The following is a 21,177-nucleotide window of genomic DNA, read 5'->3' as shown; positions in this document are numbered from 1 at the left end:
TGGCAGAGGAATTACTTGGGGTGGCTGTGGGGTGGGGAAAGTCTCCTAGCTGGTCTCCAAAGAAACTGATTGGAGAAGATAGCTAAGTATGTAAGGCATGGGTTGGCAGAAGGCTTCTTTTAACTAAAAGAGATGTGGGGCTGTTCTCTTTGATTAAAGCCCTTTTCTACTGTTTTCTCTAGGAAGGACATAGGGTGGGAGCTTTGGTGTCAGATAGATCTGATTAAAAACCTCTGTTCTATCCTTAAAATTCTGTGATGCTGGGAAATTCACTTACTAGCTCAAAGCCTTGGTTTCCTCATTCATAAAATGGGTAGCCATGCTCACTGCACAAATTTGCTGTTTGGGTTGGAGCAAGTCAGATAGATGAAGGAAGTATCTCAGCCAGAGCCAGAGAGAGCCTTGGTGGAACAGGAATGCCAAGGAAAAATCCATCCAGCTTTGCTGTGAAGGAACTCATTTACTTCTAGAGCTATGGGGACAAATATAAGGCTAATGCTCACCCCTTCCAATAGGTGAGGCTGACGTCACTAATATATTCATAGACCCTGAATGGAGCACCCAGTTATCTTCTATTAATTAATTAATTAGAGATAGACCTTGTGTGTCATCCCTGCCCTTCAGTCAAGAGTCCTTGGTAGCCATATGGAGGAGTTCATATGTATGTGAGGGAGAATTTACAGGAAAGAAAATTTGTCTTTTACGTGTCTTCTGGCTTGAATGCCTTGGGGATGGAGATGATTTCTGAATGGGCAGCTGAAATGTCTATCACTTCAGGTAGCTTAGTCACTAAGCAGAGGTCAGGCTTGGTGTGGGCCTTCCAGGAGACCACTAGCTTGAAGGGTTGGCCTCACCAAAGGTAGGCTCTTGGACTATTGCCTTCAGTAGATCCTGGGACAAAAGTTTGTGAAGAGATCTCAGGACCTCTAGTCGGAAAGTAAGGAAGTGAGACAAGGGAGAGAAATCAGAGAGGGAGCTGGGAAAACTGAATTAGTCAGCTTTGTGTTACTATAACAAATCATTTACCTGTGATAAATTGACTGTAAAAGAGGTAAGGTTTATTTGGACTCACAGTTTTAGGAGTTTCAGGCCATGGTCAATTGGCCCCATTACTTTGGCCCTGTGGTGAGGAGCACATCAAAGTGGGAGTACGTGGTGGAACAACATGCTCACCTCAGGGAAGCTGGGATGTAAAGAAAGAATACAGACACCAGCATCCCACATTCCCTTTAAGAGCACTCTTCAGTTACCTGAAGACCTTTCACTGGCTCCACCTCTTAAAGGTTCTACCACCTTCTGATAGCACTAAACTGAGGTCCAAGACTTTAACACAAGAGCCTTTGAGGGGCATTTTAGATCTAAATTCTAGCAGGTACTTATGACATAACCCATAAGCCATTAGTGGAGGGCAACTGGGGATAGGTTGTTAACACCTGGTTACAGATGAATAGAATGGGCTCAACTGGCCAAATAAAACTTTGGGGCAAAAAAAAAAAAATCACAGGTACTGGTAGTTGGAAGAGGTAAGAGCCAAGAGCAGTATCTACTGCATGTGTGGTCCCTAAATGCTGAGGACCTCAAGTGAATCTGCTCACTGAAAATTGGAGACACCTTTCTTAGTGTGGAGTTCTTTTTAAAATACTGGTAGCCTCACTCTATCCTGATCTGCCCCACCTGTAGGGGCACAGGACTTACAGTTCCCACCAGGTATGCCTGCTACCACCACCTTCTCTACAACCACAGAAGACAATGCCAAGAGATCACAAAACTCCCTCAGACAATGCCTTATAATCCCTCTCAAGAGAGTGAATGCTCTATGTTGCACCAGTAACAATAAGAAGAATAATCCCAGAATAATATTGGAGAAGAACATAGTAGATGCTAAGTAAATGGAAGCTGTTCATATCATCATTATTGCTTTTTAGAGATGAAATCTGTTGCTAAACCTACCCTGACTCTAGGACATAGAGGATTTTGCAGGTTCTTTTTCTCCTAGTGGTGAGCAGAAGGAAAAATTGTGAAGACCTGGAAGAAGTTGGGGTAATTGAGAGGGGGCTGGTTTTGGAGCCTGGAGTCTTTCCCCAAGGGAGGCCTGGCTGATGTGAGTCAGGGATCAGTGAGAGGTTGGTGCCCATGAGAAACTGGTAAGGGAAGAAGAGGTAAGAGATGATAAAATCTTGCTCCTCAACGTCAGCAGGTGGGTCCTACTCACCAAAAAGGGCATGATCAGCCTCATGCTCCTTCTCCTCATCTTACAGCTCCTCCCAATGAGAAGTGGAGTCTGTTTCCCTACCCTAGAATCTGATTTGGACAGCTGACTTGCTTTGGCTGATGGAAGGTGATGTCTGTTCTGAGCCTAAATCTCAAGAGGCACTGCCTGCTTCGGCTTGGTCTCTTCAATGTTGCTATGATCAGGTGAACAAAGTTCAGACTAACCCTCTGGAGGATGAGAGACCACTTGGAACAGAGACAAGCTTCTCAGCTCAGGCTGTATTAGATAAACTGTGAGCTGCTGCCCAAACATGTCAGAGAGCTCGGTCAAGACCCACTAGGACTCAGCCCAGCTGACAGTAGACACATGTGTGATCCCAGACGATACTACAAGAACTACCCAGCTGACCTAGACACATGAACAATAGTAAATGCTTATTATTTTAAAGGCATAAGCTAACTGATACACCCAAATTCCAGGGTCAAATCTCCTTCCTACACCCTAGCTGGACATTGGGTCTGCTCCAACACACAAGAGGCAACTTCCAGCCTGATCAAAGCTTCTACAAAATCCTCCCTAGTGGTCACATTAACTCGTGTTTTGGCTTCCTCTCTTCAGTGGGGTTGTCCTGGCACTCTCATCTTTTTCCTGCATTCCTCTTTGAGGGAGCTAATACGTGTGTGTGCATGCATGCACACCCCTCTTCCATGACCTCTAAAGTGTATCTCACATCTTAAGGTCACTCTTCTTTGGCTGAGGATGCCCTGAGGCCCAGTCTGTGCTTTGTACCCAGGAGATATTCCCAAGGCAGGATACTGGGGCCTCATTCCCTAAAAGTTGCTCCTAAAGCTCTGACTAAGTTGTGAGGTTCCAGCACTGTGGATTTGGTTCAGTTCCATAAACTGCCTCACCTTGACCTTGAATCCAGCAGAAATGGAGAGCCCCAGCCCCCACCCACAGAGCTACAACTAGTCTCCCTGGTTGGGCCAGTGGGCCCTGGACCTGCCTTCCACAGCTCTCCCTGTCTTTACAGGGCCACTCCCTGTCCAATGGCTCTCCCGCATGACCTGAGCTGGTCATGGGACCGGCTCCCTCTGACTGTCCAGGACTTGACAAACCAGAGTGACCTAAAACACCTCCCAAATCTTTCTGACGCTTAGCTCTGGACTCTTCCAATACAGCACTTACCAGCCAGGGTGTTTGTTCACAAACCACAGAAACTGACTGAGTGGCCTAAGCCGAAGAAGGAGTTATTAGATGATTATAGGGTGCTTTATGGGATTGATCAGAGGACTGGCCACAGGAGGAGCGTGGCTAGGCACTGTTGCTGCTGGCACTGCTGTTTTCTGTCTGTGATCCCATTCTCAACTGTCCCTGCTTTTCTGTGGCTCTTTCCTTAGCTTCAGAGCTCTGGGAGGCAGAAAAGGAGGAAGCTGGGCTTGGTTCTGGGCTGTACCCTTGTCTCTGGGGAAAACAATTCGTAATCTCAGGCTTCTCCAAATAAAAGGAGGGTTCCCAGATGTGTCAGGCTGCCCAAAATAAAAATAAATAAATAAAATGTGATAAAAGCTAACTGATACACCCAAATTCCAGGGTCAAATCTCCTTCCTTCTACCCTAGCTGGACACTGGGTCTTCCCCAACACACAAGAGGCAACTTCCAGCCTGATCAAAGCTTCTACAAAATCCTCCCTTGTGGTCACAGTCAACTCGTGTTTTGGCTTCCTCTTGACAGCACTCCATTTATTTATTTTTTTACCATCAGTTATGAGGAGCCGGCTGTTTCAAGTAAAGCTCACTTCCAACAGTCATTTTTTTTTCATTGTCTTATTTTTTTAAAGAAAGAAATTGAAGTTTAATTTTCACACAGTAAAATGCATACATCAGATTCAGTTTAGTGAATTTATCTACCCATTTGTGTAATCTCTAACCAGATTAAAATAGGAACAGTTACCATTACCTCAGAAAGTCCCTTTGTGTACCGGCCCCATCACCCACCAATCCATCCCCTTTTCCAAATGAAATGACTCTCCCCATCTTAGTTTTGCCTGTTTTAAAACTTCATATAAAACAGACCATACAGTTTATACGCTTTGTTTCTTAGTACAATGCCTTTGAGATTCATCCAGAATGCCGCATACATAAGTAGTTCATTCCTTTTTCTTGTTGAGTAGTGTTCCATGGTACAAATGGACCATAATTCTTTTATCCATTGCCTCATTGGTGTATATTTGAGTTGTCTCTCATTTTGGATTCCTATGAATAAAGTTATGAACATTTGTGTCTGTCTTTCTGTAGCCGAGCATCACTTTTACCCAGGATTATCCTGCCCCCTGAAAAATGTCTCTCCCTGTAATTAGCAAGACAGATGAACTACCCTGTGAAGCTACCATTCATATCCCAAACTGCACCCTCATTCATACCACTAAACTGCTTTTTCTGTAGTCTTCTCCACTTTACCATGTTTCTGGACTAATCGTTCAGTATAGAAACTTTGACTCTTGTATCCTTCACCCAAGTCACCAGCAACCCCACCTTGTGTGTCTTCAAAGTACCTAACCACTATCACCTTCATTATCCAATCTGGGCCACAACCACTGTACTTGGATGAGTGCCGTATTCATTCTCCCCAACTTCTCCCTTAGTTTCTCTCTCTCCCAGGTGATTATTCCCTTAGTTTCTCAACCCCCCAGGTGATTCCCAAAACAGCAGCTAGAGTAACTCTTGAGAGGCTGAGCCCATGTTCATCTTCTGCTTGAAAACTTCCAATGACTCCCATCCAGTCTAAGCAAAATCCATAGTCCTAACAACATCTAAAAAGCCCTATGTGATCTCTGTCCTGCTACTCCTTGCCCATCATTCCTCCTTCCCTTTCTCTCCCAGGCTTTAGCACTGGCTATTATCCCTAAATGTAATGCTCTCTCCCTAAATATCAGCATGGCTCCCTCCTTTACATTTCTTTAGGCCTATTGACTTTATCAGCTCTATTTGTCTCTAGGGTATTGCTACCATCTAACACAGTCAATTTACAGGTTAGACAACCTGTTTGCTATCTGTCTCTCCCATCAGTGTGTCAGCTCCATGAGTACACTGACTTTGTTTAGCTGGCCCTTGTGTCCCCAATACCCAGAACAGCATGGGTCATATCATAAGTGCTCAGAAAAGACAGAGGGGACTATAGCACACACAAAAGGAAGAATCGAGTCTCATGGTTTCCAGTTTTGGTTCACTAGTTGGGCAATGGATTCATTAATTGACTTCTAAGAACATCCTTTGAGATCTCTCTGCCCCCTCAGAAATTTAGATGACTTTGCTCCAATTCCCCAGAAGACCCCAGTCTCACACCCTCTGTGAGGGCCTGGGCAACCTTGAGGGTTGAAAAGACTTTGGGAAATGAAGTCCAGCTAATCTGGGAGGATAATAAGGGTTTGGGTAGGAAGAGGACACAGGACAGCGTGCAGAGATAGTCAAGGCTGGCACCCTGGAGAGAACTGTTCCTTCTGGGGGTCACTATCACCACTGGCTCTTGTGCTGATCAGGCCAGGCTTTGGGGAGAGAGGTCTCAGCGCTGCCCATCTCTGCTTGTTCTCCCAATATCCATCATCATCCCCAGTCTTGACTTGGGTTATTTTCAGTCATTTTTTCCCCTAGCAGTGAAGCAAACCATGGAGGGAAACTAAATCCCTCTTAAAGCAAGTTTACAGTCTCTCAGGAGTGATGAGACAGCCCTGCCTAAACAAGTCCCTGGACTGATAAAGCTAAAAGTGACCTGCCAAACAGAGAGGTCTGATCTCTGTCAGGGTGTTCCAGGACTCAGTAGGTCCATCTCCATCTTCAGACGTGGGCTTGACCACACCAGGCCATTCCAAGTCTATGACATATCATGACGGGTTTGGAAGCCTGCCAGAGGAGCCTCCTAACCTCATTGCTTGTCCCCATTATAGTTGTCCAGCTCCTATCTCTGTCCTAAATGTATTTTGCAGGGAGAATCTTTCTTAAGTATAAACTGTGGCTCAAAAGATTTTGCCCCTGGGGCAGCGGGCAGATGGAGAAACTGCCATGCTTGTTCAGTGCTTGAATTGGATGGGGCAGATTATTTGGGATGGTCTTGGAGAAACTATAACAGGGGTCATGGAGATGGTGAAAACTAGGACATCTGTGGTAAGTAGGATGACAGGCAGGTGCCTGTAGGGCACTCTACCTTGGCTGCATACTCTACCGTGCCTGGGCTATCTGGACTCCCCTGAGCCCCAGAGTCCCTTTCCTTTCAGAGACAACTCATAGAGCTTTCTCCAAAACCTTTCTGAACCTTTTCCAGAAACCCATCTCTGTCCCTCAAAGGAGGGTCCTGGGGACAAGCTGCCCAGGGATTTGGTTTCCCAGGGCTCCCCCAGCCCAGGGCTTTTGTCCCAGGCTACCTGGGGCTAGACTGGGCTGGGTCTAGCTAAGCACACCCTTCTTTCCCCATGACCTTATTCGAGTCATGAAACACTTTGGCCATCTATAAATCCAATGATTCTTTTCAGAATAATGCTCTGAAATGCACAACGTAAAGTATACTGGAAAACAAAGGAAACCAATTATGCTGAAATGCAGATATCAATATATTTTTAAATATGATATAGTATCCCAGCTACTTGGGAGGCTGAGGCTGAAGGATTGTGAGTTTGAATCCATCCTGGGCAACATAGTGACACAGTGTTTGTTTTTTTTTTTTTAAGCAATATAGTAATATACATGTTTAACACATTAAAGAAGAAAATTTGTCAGTGACTGTAATACCTGTCATAATTTCATATATGATATTTTAGGGTATCAGTAATAATATGGAAATGTCTGTGATTTTTTTGGTGGCAAATTTGCAGGTTCTGATACTACCATGGTCTGTTGCCTATATTTAAAATGCAAAAAAAAAAAAAAAGAAAAAAGAAAAAAGAAAAAAAGAAAAGAAAATGCTATATTTTAGTTAGAGGCTGTGAAAATAATGGCATAATTTTTTCCCCTCCCAAGTTTACTGAGTTAAGGATAAAAACTCTGGTTTAGACATTCTCTCACCTTCATTACCTTCTGGGGTTAAATTAGAGACATCATCAGGGTGGGGGAGGAAGCAGGCCCTGATGTCTCATTTTCAAAATATATTTATTTTAAATTTAACAGAAAGACACTGGTGTTTTTTTTTTTTTTTTATTCAGGCAATATAGTAAAAAGGAACTCTCATTTATGCCCCAAATCTCTTCCCTCTCCAGAAAGAAGGCCTATTATCTTTGTGATGTACACATTCTTAAACTTACAAAAGTAATACCTGAATTTTCCTTGAGAAAAATAGATTTTAAATTACAATAATTAAATTTGATATTTAAAATTAAATTTTAAATTAATGATAAAAGGAAATATCACAACAGATACTACAGAAGTACAGAAGATAATTAGAAATTATTTTGAAAACTCGTACTCTAATAAAGTAGAGAATATTAAAGGCATCGACAAATTTCTAGAGGCATATGAGTTGCCCAAATTGAATTAGGATGATATACACAATTTAAACAGATCAATTTCAAGCAAGAAAATAGAAGAGGCCATCAGAAGCCTACCAACCAAGAAAAGCCCAGGACCAGATAGATATTCGATTGAATTTTACAAGAACTAAAAAGAAGAACTAATACCTATACTTTACAAATTATTTCATGAAATAGAAAAAGAGGGAGCACTTCCAAATTCATTCTACGAGGCCAATATCACCCTGATTCCAAAACCAGGCAAAGACACATCAAAGAAAGAAAACAGACCAATATCGCTAACAAACATAGATGCAAAAATTCTCAGTAAAATTCTGGCAAATCGAATACAAATACGTATCAAAAAAGATAGTGCACCATGATTAAGTGGGGTTCATCCCAGGATGCAAGGCTGGTTCAACATACAGAAATCAATAAGTGTAATTCATCACATCAATAGACTTAAAGATAAGAATCATATGATCATCTCAATAGATGCAGAAAAAGCATTTGACAAAATACAGCACTACTTCATGTTCAAAACACTAGAAAAACTAGGGATAACAGGAACATATCTCTACATCATAAAGGCTATCTATGCTAAGCCCCAGGCCAACATCATTCTAAATGGAGAAAAATGGAAGGCATTCCCTCTAAAAACTGGAACAAGACAGGGATGCCCTCTTTCATCACTTCTATTTAACATAGTTCTTGAAACACTGGCCAGAGAAATTAGACAGATGAAAGAAATTAAAGGGATATGGATAAGAAAAGAAGAACTCAAATTAGCACTATTTGCTGATAATGTGATTCTATACCTAGAAGACCCAAAAAAATTCCACCAGAAAACTTCTAGAACAGTAAATGAATTCAGCAAAGTAGCAGGATACAAAATCAACACCCATAAACCAAAGGTATTTCTATATATTAGTGATAAATTCTCAGAAAGGGAAATGAGGAAAACTATCCCGTTTACAATAGCCTCAAAAAAAAAAAAAAAGAATGCTTGGGAATAAGCCTAACAAAAGAGGTGAAAGACTCTACAACAAAAACTACAGAATGTTAAAGAAAGAAATTAAAGAAGACCTCAGAAAATGGAAACATCTCCCTTATTTTTGGATAGGCAGAATTAATATCGTCAAAATGATCATACTACATACTAACAAAAGCACACATATTTATACACATATTTAATGCAATTCCAAACAAAATCCCAAAGACATTCCTCATAAAAATAGAAAAATCAGTCATGAAATTCATCTGGAAAAATAAGAGACCCAGACCAGCTAAAGCAATCCTTAGCAAGAAGAGTGAAGCAGGTGGCATCACTATACCAGAACTTAAACTATACTACAAAGCAATAGTAACAAAAACAGCATGGTATTGGCACCAAAATAGACTGGTAGACTAATGGTACAGAATAAATGACACAGAGACTAACCCACATAATTACAGTTACCTTATATTAGACAAAGGCACTAAAACATACATTGGAGAAAAGACAGTCTCCTCAACAAATGGTGCTGGAAAAATGGAAATCCATATGCAACAAAATGAAATTAAAGCTCTATCTCTCACTATGCGCAAAACTCAACTCAAGATATATCAAAGACATAGGAAGTAAACCAGAGATAGTATGCCTATTAGAAGAAAAAGTAGGCCTAAGTCTCTGCCATGTCGGATTAGGCCCCAACTTCCTTAATAAGACTCTTATAGCACAAGAATTAAAATCAAGAATCAATAAATGGTATGGATTCAAACTAAAAAGCTTCTTAGAAAAAGAAACAATCAGTGAGGTGAATAGAGAGCCTACATCTTGGGAGCAAATTTTTACCACTCTTATTTCAGATAGAGCATTAATCTGTAGGGTATACAAAGAACTCAAAAAGCTAAACACCAACAAAAACAAATAGCCCAATCAATAAATGGGCCAAGGAGCTGAATAGACACCTCTCAGAAGATGATATACAATCAATCAACAAATATATGAAAAAAATGTTCAACATCTCTAGCAATTACAGAAATGCAAATCAAAACTATTCTAAGGTTTCATCTCACTCCAGTCAGAATGGCAACACTTAAGAACACAAACAACAATAAGTATTGGCGAGGATGTGGGGGAAAAGGCACACTCATACATTGCTGGTGGGACTGCAAATTGGTGCAGCCAATATGGAAAGCAGTATGGAGATTCCTTGGAAAACTGGGAATGGAACCACGATTTGGCCCAGCCATTCCACTCCTAGGTCTATACCCAAAGGACTTAAAAACAGCATACTACAGGGACACAGCCACATCAATGTTGATAGCAGCTCAATTCATAATAGCTATACTGTGGAACCAACCTAGATGCCCTTCAGTAGATAAATGGATAAAGAAAATGTGGTATATAAACACAATAAAAGAGAATAAAATCATGGCATTTGCAAGTAAATGGATGGAGTTGGAGAATATAATGCTAAGTGAAATTAGCCAATACCAAAAAAACAAATGCCGAATGTTTCTCTCATATAAGGTGACTGATTCATAGTGGAGTTGGGAGGGGGAGCATGGGAGGATTAGACAAACTCTAGATAGGGCAAAGGGGTAGGAGGGAAAGGTAAGGGGCTTGAGGGTAAAAAGATGGTGGAATGAGATGGATATCATAACCCTAAGAACAGGTATGAAGACACAAATGGTGTGAATATACTTTATACACAACCAAATATATGAAAAATTGTGCTCTATATGTGTAATATGAATTGTAAGGCATTCTGCTGTCATGTATAACAAATTAGAATAAAAAAAAAGAAAAGGTCAGAATTAATATATAGTAAAATGTAAATGATTGATGAACTATAGCTTAAAGAATCATTTCCTAACTCCATTTTCCATCTCTGAATGTTTTAATGAAAATTAAAATCTGCAGTGATATATAATTTTTTAAAATCACAATAATTAAATTTAATATTTAAAATTAAATTTTAAATAAAAATTCATAAGTAAAATTTTTAAATTTAAAATTGAAATTAAAATTAAAATTGCATTTAAATTACTTTTTATTTATTTATTTTTTTAAAATTTTTAATTTTTTTATTGGTTGTTCAAAACATTACAAAGCTCTTGACATATCATATTTCATACATTAGACAAATATTCTTTAGAGAGCCATGAGGACAGAGGTTCTTATGCTCATCTCTATCCTTCCTTTGAATTATAGAGCTATATAAAAATAATATGTTTTTTTAAAAATTTTTTTATTGTTGGTTGTTCAAAATATTACATAGTTCTTGATATATCATATTTCACACTTTGTAAATTACTTTTTAAATATAAAAATAAAGTCTTTAGGGCTGGAGTTGTGGCTCACTGGCAGAGTGTCTGCCTAGCATTCATGAGGCACTGGGTTTGATTCTCAGCACTGCATATAAATAAACAAATAAATAAAAGGCTTTTTGACAACTAAAAAATATTTTAAAAATTAAATCTTTAAATAAAATTATGTCAATTCAATTGCTAAATATTATTAAGTATGAAAATTAAATATTGGATTATAAATTAAATATTTTGAAGCTTAAAGAAGGTTTTTTAAAATTTATATATGACAGAAGGATGCATTACAATTCTTATTATACATATAAAGCACAATTTTTCATATCTTTGGTTGTATATACAGTATATTCACACCAATTCGTGTCTTCATACATCTACTTTGGATAATAATGATCATCATATTCCACCATCATTAATAATCCCATGTCCCCTCCCTTCCCCTCCAACCCTCTGCCCTCTCTAGAATTTGTCTATTCCTCTCACGCTTCCTCTTCCTATCCCATTATGAATCAGCCTCCTTAAGGAAGGTTTTTAAGGCTTTTACATATAGAGCATATAGCAATACTTAGTTTTTTAATTTTTAAAAATTTTGTATTTGTTTTAATTAATTATACATGACAGTAGAATGCATTTATGCACTTCGATATATCATACATAGATGGGTTATAATTTCTCATTTTTCTGAGAGTACATGTTATAGAAACATATTAGTCACAAAATCATATATATGCATAAAGTGATAATAATGTCTGTTTCATTTTACAATCCTTCCTATCCCCATATCCCCTCCCCTCCCTTCATGCCCCCTCTACCTAATCTAAGGTAACTCTTCCCTAGTGCCCCCCACCTTATTATAAATTAGTATCTGCATATTTAAAAAAACAAACAGTCAGCCTTTGTTTTGGGGAGCTTGGCTTATTTTGCTTAGCATGATATTCTCCAACTCCATTCTTTTACCTGCAAATGCCATAATTTCATTCTTCTTTAAAACTGAGTAATATTCCATTGAATATATATACCATATTTTCTTTAGCCTTTTATCTATTGAAGGACACCAAGGTTGGTTCCATAGGTTAGCTATTGTGAATTGAACTGCTATAAACATTGATGTGTCTGCATCACTGTAGTATGCTGATTTTAAGTTCTTTGGGTATAAACCAAGGAGTGGGATATCTGGGTCAAATGGTGATTCTATTCCAAGCTTTCTGAGGAATCTTCATGTTGCTTTTCATAGTGGTTGTACCATTTTGAAATACTTTGTCATCTTATACCAAATTAAAATAGGATATAGTATAAGACTATGTATACATAGTACTTCAGACTATGTGTGTTTACTACCTCTCATCTACTGGGGCTGGCTCTTTTCTCTTAACAGTGTGTGGTGAAAATCTTCCCATATCAGTACATATGGATTTTCCTCCTCCTGAAGAGGGAAATATTACTTTATAGCTTTGTAAGAGTGTTACTTAATTACTTGTCTCTGTAAGAGTGTTACTTAAACACTCATTTAAATTGTAACATTTTCATGCTAGGTCTTGTTTTATATCTCTTAGAGATGTAAGCTTACAGTTATCTTGAGTTACTGCTGTCTGTGGTGAGGCACTTCATGATATCACTCACAGGTGTTTCACTGCCTTTGTTCTGCATCCGTGAATGGCTTATCACAAGAATTCTTGTGCATGGTCTTTGGTCACGTAGGCCATGAATCCAGACCTACCAATATTGTAATGGTTAAGAAGTGATGTCAAATTTCCTATAAAAGCCTCCATGTAAGCTAAGCTCAGGGCCCAGAACTTCAGAGCATGAGCTCATCTTTATCTGCTATGTAATAAACAAGGGTTCTCAGACCTTCCAAGTGATGCTTGGTCTCAATGAAATTTCCACAACTTGCCCACCTCCTTAATCTTTTTAGAGTTGCTTAGTATTCAATAGCCATATATTTGTTTATGTAACCATTCTCTTAATCAAGAGATTTTTTAGGTTATTTTTAGATTTTCGGTATTTTAGACCATCTTACTACAAACACTTTGTTTATACTTAATGGATAATATATAACTAGATGCACAGGGCTGGTCAAAGAGGGTGCACATTCTGAATATTAACAGAATTCAGCCAACCCTGACATGCCTGGGATATTAGTGGGGAATCAGTTCCCAAGCTGGAAATTAGGCCATCAATTTCTCTCTTCCCCACTCTGCTTGCCCAATCTATCAGCAAGCCTCCTGAATATTGTCAGTATTGTCTCCCTTCCTCCAAATCCATTACCACCACCTTTGTTCCAACATGCATTACTGTTGGCAACAGGTCCACCTTGGCCCCTGGAGCCCTACCTCCACTAGTTTGTTCTGCATGCCAGTGTGGCCAGCTCACAAGGCCATGGCGAACTTGCGGTTTTTCTGTTCCTGCTTATCCGTCTGAGACATATGTATCCCACGGGAATGCCTTGACCTTTTCTGGTCTGATGGACTTATTGTTAAGGGAGGTTTCGGTACCTGACAATAATAGATGTTGAAACTAAATTTCTCCCCCCTCCCTCCTGCTTTTGGGTAGTTTTCCACTTCTGCTGCTTGGGGTATAAAAAAAGGTGTGTTAGCAATAAAGATTATTGACTCCTGGATGAAGAACCTTGGTGTCCTGTGTGTCTTTTAACCTCGCCGTCCCTCGCCGGACTCGGCTCCCTTGGCCGGACGCGGCAATTGGAGGCTCCCACCGAGATCCGGAAAGCAGGGGTAAGCGGACGGGGCTCACCTTCTAAGAAAGAAGGGGGAGGATTGGTTTAAAGATATTTTAAAGAGACAGGGTACGTACCATGGGTAACTCAACAGCGAAGGTTCGTCTGGCCAACGAACTGAAAGAGCTGTTAAATACACAAGGAACAGGAATAAAAACTAAGACTGCAACCGAATTCGTTGAAATTATTGCCCAGGCTTGTCCTTGGTTTCTGACAGGAGGATTTCTTAATAATAGTGACTGGGACCTGGTGAGGCATGACCTTCAGAAATTATTGAGGGACCGGGGCTCGGACAGTGTCCCAGTTGCCACCTTTTCCTTATGGAGGTTGGTAAAGGATGCTTTATTAACAGATAAAGTAAAGATCAAGGATCAGCTTGCTGAATGTGAACAGGCCCTTAATCAGGTGCAGGAAGAGCAAATGGCAGAATCCTTAAAGGATGAGGGTCCCCTTGAGGACTCGGGCTCAGGGGGTAGGAAACACCTCCAGATTTCTAAGCCCAAAAATGATCCTGAGGACCTCAGTTCTCTCTCTGAGGAAGAGGAGGGATTAGAAAGGGAGATAGAGAAACTAGAACATCGCCTTAAAAGGGCAAATGTGAGGGTGCCTAGGGCCCCCTCAGTTGCCGCACCTCCTCCCTATAATCCTGATTGGAATGAGGACGCCCCTACTAGACGGGCGGGGGTCCACTGGGGTTCTAGAGCGGCTCAGGTTTTTCCAATGATTGAAAACGCCGATGCTGATGGACAGCCGGCCAGAGCCCATGTCCCCCTAGCCTTCAAGGACATAAAACAGCTTAAGGAGGCGGTCATTAATTATGGACCTCATGCCCCTTTCACATTGACCCTCTTCGAGTCTTTCTCAGCCAGTCAACTGATACCTAATGATTGGCAGCAACTTTGCAGGGCTGTGTTATCTGGAGGGGATTTCTTATTGTGGAAAAGTGAATATCATGAAAGGTGCCGCGAGCTGGCTCAGATTAACCTGAATGCGGGCCATCAACGGCGAAATGCTGAAATGTTGACAGGAACTGGGCAGTATGCCACCATAGGCCAACAAATTAATTACGACCCAGGTGTTTATGCTCAAATAGCCTCAGCTGCAGTTCATGCCTGGAAAGCCCTGCCCATTTCTAAGACTGAAGCAAAAATTTCCAAGATCTCTCAAGGACCCTCTGAACCTTATTCAGACTTTATAGCCCGCCTAATGCAGGCTGCTGGAAAAATATTCCCTAATCTGGAACAGGCTATGCCACTTATTAGACAACTGGCATATGAAAACGCTAACACTTACTGCCAAAATGCTATTAAGTCCTCCCGGGCCAAAAGTATAGATGACATGATTCGAGCATGCAAAGATATAGATGGGCCTCATATTACTGGTCAGGTTTTGGCTGCTGCCCTTAAGACTGGAATGCAAAAATCTGATAACAGGGGAACCCGCTCTAAGGGGTGTTTTAAGTGTGGGAAAGAGGGACATATAAAGAGAAACTGCCCGGAAAGGAGCGAGGGTGCTGGCAGAGGGATGCCTAGAATTTGTCCTAGATGTCATAAAGGAAATCATTGGAGCAGTGAGTGCAGGTCAAAATTTGACATCCAGGGTAACCCAATACCGTCGGGAAACGGGAGCAGGGGCCCGCCCCGGGCCCCGGAAGCCAAAGTGTACGGGGCAGTGCAGGGACAGAACAGTGCCCCAGGGAGTGGGCGTCTCCGCCGCCTCCCACTGACCAACCCCTTTCTATCTGGGAACTCCCCAGGGGAACACCAGGAAGCGCAGGACTGGACCTCAGTTCCACCTCCCGAGCGGTATTAACTCCCCAAATGGGACCTCAGACGCTGCCTACTGGGGTTTTTGGACCCCTGCCAGAGAGGACGGTGGGACTAGTGTTGGGACGAGGTAGCGCAACTCAGTGGGGCTTGAAGATTCTTACGGGGGTTGTTGATGCTGATTATCAGGGAGAAATAAAAATAGTAGTAGAAGCTACCCAAGGAATTGTTATTCTTCCCCCGGGGAGCGTATAGCTCAATTGCTGCTGCTACCCTTAGCTTCCATTCCTGGGCACACCCTCCGTGGGTCCCGGGGCGACGGCAGCTTTGGCTCCACTGGAACTCCCCAGGCCTTTTGGGTAGCTCATTTGGATTCGCGTCCCAACCTGACCATTGAGATACAGGACAAGGCTTTCAAGGGAATACTAGATACGGGGGCGGATGTCTCTGTCATTTCTGAAAAACAATGGCCACCTGCCTGGCCCCTCCAGAGTCCCTCGGCCATATTACAGGGGATAGGACAGACCCGACCAAAAAGAAGTGCCTCCTTTTTAAAATGGAGAGATGGCGAAGGACATAGTGGCCATTTCCAGCCTTATGTGGTGACTGGACTCCCCACGAACCTTTGGGGGAGGGACTTGCTTCATCAAATGGGGGCTATTCTCACTACCCAGACTTTGAAAGGAAATAATGACTTTGTTAATGATGCAATGCTAGACATGGGATGGATCCCTGGAAGGGGACTAGGAAAGAGACATGAGGGCAGAATATCACCCGTGGATCCAGCAGAACAGGTTACCCGGCGGGGAAGAGACCGGAGAGGACTGGGAAATTTATCCTAGGGGCCACTGAAGTGCGGCCACCTCCACTGTCCATTACTTGGTTATCAGATGACCCTGTGTGGGTAGAACAGTGGCCCCTAACTAAGGACAAATTACAGGCCGCTTCCCTATTAGTTCAAGACCAGCTTAAGTTAGGACATGTGGTGCCCTCTACCTCCCCTTGGAATACCCCTATTTTTGTTATACAAAAGGGGTCTGGGAAGTGGAGACTTCTTCAGGACCTACGAGCTATTAATAAAACTATGCAACCCATGGGACCCTTACAACCAGGGCTACCCTTTCCTACTGCGATCCCAAAGGATTGGCATCTTATTGTCATAGATTTAAAAGATTGTTTCTTCTCTATCCCCTTAGACCCACGAGACCGAAAGCGTTTCGCTTTTTCCTTGCCTTCCACAAACTTTAGGGAACCTTACCAACGGTATGAATGGACTGTCCTACCTCAAGGGATGACTAATAGTCCTACAATGTGCCAATATTTTGTAGCTGAGGTTTTGCGACCCTTTCGACAGCAGTTCCCACAGCTCTACCTCATTCATTATATGGATGACATCTTACTGGCAGGGCCCAAGAAAGAAAGGCTTCTTCAATCTTATGAAGTCCTCCAATCCCTTCTAAAAGGGGCAGGGCTGGTCATAGCACCCGAAAAGGTGCAGTTTCAACACCCTTACAATTATTTGGGATACATCATTAATAACATAGGAATCTTTCCCCAGAGACCCCAGTTCCAGATAAATCAGCTCAAAACTTTACATCAGTGGCAGACATTCCTCGGAGAAATACAGTGGCTGCGCCCATCCTTTCATATTCCAACTGGAGAGCTCAAACCCCTGTATGACCTCTTGCGAGGAGATCCTTCTCCTACGTCGTGTAGAGTACCTACACCAGAAGCCTTACGAGCACTGAGGCTAATAGAAGAGGCTCTGCAGGACATGCAGATTACGCAGATAGATTATTCTCTGCCCTTGTCATTTATAGTTCTACCTTCTAAAATTACTCCCACAGGAGTGTTCTGGCAAACGGGTCCCATTTATTGGGTCCACTTGCCGGCTTCTAACCCCCGGGTATTGACTCCCTTTTATGAGCTAGTTATTAACTTAATTTGGAAGGCTAAATATTTGGGTGATGCATTGTTTGGAAAAACCTTTGACATACTTATTCAACCTTACACTCAAGATATGATACACAAGTTACAACAAGAACATGACCTTTGGTGTCTTTTCCTGTGCAGCTTCAAGGGTCAGATTGATAATCACTTCCCTAAACATAGACTTTTGGAGGGCTTTAAAAGGTGTCCCATTATCTTCCCAAAGATTATGAAAAGGGAACCTATTCCAAAGGCCCAAACTGTATATACAGATGGGGCCAAAAATGGATTTGCCGTCGTTTTTGATGGATCTCAAATTCTCCGACAACCTGTGTCAGGTCAGTCGGCCCAAAAGGCAGAAGTTGAAGCTTTAATCATAGCTCTCAAAGTCTATAGCTCTATTCCTCTTAATGTATATACTGACAGCTTGTATGTAGCCAATCTGGCTCTAGTCATAGAAACAGCATCATATATTGGAAAGCAATCCACCATCACAGAACAACTACAGGTAGTTCAGCTTCTCATTTGGGCTAGACGAGATCCTCTATACATTGGCCACATCCGAAGCCATTCAGGGCTCCCTGGACCTTTGTCAGAGGGCAACGCAAAAGCAGACGCTGCTACTCATGCTGTTGGCCTTTCCTGTGTGACGACCAAATATGATAAGGCCTTACAATTCCATAACAAATTTCATTTAAATGCACAGTCTTTACGCTTCCACACAGGATGTTCACGAGACCAAGCTTTACAGATTGTCTCATTATGTCCAACCTGTGCACCATTTATTCATTCTCCTTCCCTTGGGGTTAATCCAAGAGGACTACAACCTAATGATGTCTGGCAAACTGATGTTACACACTTCCCTAGCTTTGGTAAGCTCTCCTTTATACATGTTTCCACTGACACATATTCTGGCTTCATTTTTGCCACCTTACATACTGGAGAGAAGGCTAAGGACGTAATCAGTCATCTTCTAAAAGCCTTTTCCTCCATGGGCACCCCACGATGCCTCAAAACCGATAATGGTCCCGCATATGTAAGCCAGGCGGTTCAACGGTTTTGCACCCAATGGGAAATTAATCATAAGACTGGAATCCCTTATAATCCACAGGGACAAGCTATCGTGGAACGAGCCCATCAACATTTAAAAACTTATTTACAAAAAACAAAAGAGGGGGAGATATACCGGAATTGTCAGGGACCACAAGCACTTCTAAGCATAACCTTATTTACTTTAAATTTTTTACTCACTGACACTGGAGGGCGCACGGCTGCACAACGCCACTTTTCCCCTCCCACTGTACAAGATGCTCAAATAAGGTGGAAAGATTTATCCACTGGAAAGTGGCAACCCCCGGCTCCACTCTTAGCTAGAGTGAGGGGAGCTGTATGTGTTTTTCCCCCAGGAACTGAGAAGCCCATTTGGATCCCGGAGCGCTGCACCAGACCGGTGAATGAAAATTCAAGACAAAATGAAGTTCCCAAGATGGCTGATCCTGCCGCTGTTGTTCTCACCCCTTCAAGTGAGTGCCGAGACACACCTCATGAGCTGGACCCCTCTTGTGGCATTCCTTCTGGACAGGTTTGCTGAAGGAGGGCTTGACCCCCCACCTGGGAATATTCATGAATATCTTTTTGGAGCCCCTTGTGAGTGTGAGGGAGGGCCCCGGCACTCGGCCCCCTCTGGTTATATCCAGAGCATTGATTGTGGGACTAAAGTAGCCTACATGGCGGCTGAACTCAATGAAAACATCGGAGGATTTAAGCAACCAAAATGGGTATGTGTTAATAAGCCCGGACTTGTTGTCCCTAATCCGACCGAGACTCTTGGAAGCTGTTCCGCCACTTGTCATTACACCCCGGCAATGCACATCTCCTGTTATACATCGGCCTCAATTTGTGTTAATAATCAAGGAAAACAGTATTTTGAGGCCATCCTAACTAACACCCGTGGAGAATGGGGGACCACTTATAATTATATTCCTTTTCTTGGTGACCGGGGAGGGGAAGGCATCACGACTCGGTTAACGGAGGCGGGATGTGAGGGCGTGGTGGGTAAACCTTCCTGCTGGCCCATGCAGGCCCCCATCGGAATCTCTGATGGAGGGGGACCCACTGATGCTATCAAACACCTTCAGGTGATTAAGCTTTTAAAGCCAGAGATCCCTAAGCCTACATACCACCCCTTGATATTGCCCAAATCCCAGTTTCCTGATTTAGATGCCAATACATTAGATATCCTAGAAACTACCTTTTCTTTACTTAACAGTTCCAATCCTACATCATCCTAGATGATGTGCAAACCCTGTCGGGAACCATTAAAGACTTACAAGACCAGATAGACTCTCTAGCAGAAGTAGTTCTTCAGAACAGGAGGGGTTTAGACTTGCTTACTGCCAATCAAGGGGGAATTTGTTTAGCCCTTGGGGAGAGGTGCTGTTTTTATGCTAACAAATCTGGCATAGTTCGCACAAAAATTAAACAACTCCAAGAAGACCTAAAAAAAAAGGAGGAGGGAATTATTTGAGAACCCTCTCTGGACTGGACTTAATGGATTTTTGCCTTATCTTCTTCCCTTATTGGGACCATTGTTAGGCCTCCTTCTAGTAGTGGCAATAGGACCCTGCATTGTAAATAAGATAGTACAATTCATTAAGGATCAAATTAATATCTTAGCCTCTAAGCCGATACAGGTTCACTATCAACGCTTAAAGATGGATGATCGCCTCTCTGAGATATACTTCAGACCGATCCGAAGATGAGTGTCCTCCTTAAAAGAAGAACTCCTGCCATATCTTTTCTCTATGCATACCTCTCCCTCTTGCTTTCCTGTATTAGGATCTTTGCTGTCTAATCTCTCGGTCCAATCACATCTGCCATTCGGCGGTGACGGTCATGGGTCCCGTGGGTGGAGACGGTTAAGCGTTTACCGCAATAATGTCTTGATAGGTCATAACACCTTGAGCTGATCTTGTAGTACCCAGTGACGGGCAACTTTCACGCTTGCTGTGCGACCTAAGCCAGGGAATCGGGGCCTTCCCAGAGACGGGTAAGCATCGCAAGGGCTGTGAACGACCTAAGACAGGGGCTACTTGATTCCCACTGGCATGCAAAAAACAAAAGAGGGGGACTTGTTGGCAACAGGTCCACCTTGGCCCCTGGAGCCCTACCTCCACTAGTTTGTTCTGCATGCCAGTGTGGCCAGCTCACAAGGCCATGGCGAACTTGCGGTTTTTCTGTTCCTGCTTATCCGTCTGAGACATATGTATCCCACGGGAATGCCTTGACCTTTTCTGGTCTGATGGACTTATTGTTAAGGGAGGTTTCGGTACCTGACAATAATAGATGTTGAAACTAAATTTCTCCCCCCTCCCTCCTGCTTTTGGGTAGTTTTCCACTTCTGCTGCTTGGGGTATAAAAAAAGGTGTGTTAGCAATAAAGATTATTGACTCCTGGATGAAGAACCTTGGTGTCCTGTGTGTCTTTTAACCTCGCCGTCCCTCGCCGGACTCGGCTCCCTTGGCCGGACGCGGCACATTACCTTTTTCTTTTCTTTTCTTTGGCACCAGGGATTGAACCAAGGGGTACTTAACTACTGAATCATATACCCAGCCCTTTTTATGTTTTATTTGGAGAAAGGTTCTCGCTAGGTTGCTTAGGGCATTCCTAAATTGCTGAAGCTGGCTTTGAATTTGTGATCCTCCTGCCTCAGCCTCCTGAGTTGCTGGGATTA

The sequence above is a fragment of the Marmota monax genome, unplaced genomic scaffold (assembly GCF_021218885.2).
Source record: "Marmota monax isolate L192 unplaced genomic scaffold, Marmota_monax_Labrador192_F-V1.1 WCK01_AAM20220418_F8-fsc00014, whole genome shotgun sequence".
Lineage (NCBI taxonomy): Eukaryota > Metazoa > Chordata > Mammalia > Rodentia > Sciuridae > Marmota > Marmota monax.
The sequence above is the reverse complement of the archived record's forward strand: the minus strand, read 5'-3'. Positions refer to the sequence as shown.